The following is an 820-nucleotide window of genomic DNA, read 5'->3' on the forward strand; positions in this document are numbered from 1 at the left end:
CCCACCTGAGGCGTTTCGGGTCCTCGGGCGACACTCCGCGCACCAGGTGAGGCTGCAAGGTCACTCTGCGGGCCGGACGGAGAGTTGGGATCCAGCTCTGGAAGGGCGATCAAGGACACGCCCCGCTGGAGCGCAGGGTCTGGTCTCCCCGAACCGCACCGCTACCCTGGATCCCCCGGCTGAGTCCCCGCGGCCGCCCGACAGCGTGGCCAGCGGCGGGAAGGGAGCCCAGGACGACCGCGAGGCCCCCGACGGCGGGACTGCGGACTCCTCGCCAGTCCCGCCCGCCACCCACAAGTGGGTAGTATCTCGGGGACATCAGCGCCCGCCCCACAGCGCCCCTTCCTGGGGCTTATGTTCCCCGGCCTTGGCCCCGCCCCTGTACCCCATTGGTCGGGTCCGGAGGGGGCGGGACCCGACGGCTGCAAGTTGGACTGAGAGAGGCCACCTCGGCCCGAGGCTCGCAGCACAGACTAAGGGTCCGCGCCTCCCGGAACCCGGCGGGAGCTCGCCCTCCGCCTCCGAGCTGAGCTGCCTCGGCAGCAGCCGGACTTTCTGGCGCGGCGGCACAGACAGACTAGCCGACGGTCCCCGGTCCCTGGAGGAGCCCTTGCCCGAGGAGGTGCTGCCGCATCCGACTACTCGGAGCCGCGACAGGCGCCACGGGCCGGGCGCTCTAGGGACCGCGTTGCGTTCGCGGGCGACGCCCGCCCCGTCCCGCCGGCCCCAAGCCCGGCCCGCCGCTCGCCGTCGGGGCGGCCCCAGCCCCGAGCCCGGCCGGGAGCGGATGCGCGCGCGGTGAGGCCGCCCGGGTCCCGCC

Source organism: Aethalodelphis obliquidens, unplaced genomic scaffold, assembly GCF_003676395.1.
Source record: "Aethalodelphis obliquidens isolate GAN/ISIS:26980383/991018 unplaced genomic scaffold, ASM367639v1 scaffold9, whole genome shotgun sequence".
Taxonomy (NCBI): Eukaryota; Metazoa; Chordata; class Mammalia; order Artiodactyla; family Delphinidae; genus Aethalodelphis; species Aethalodelphis obliquidens.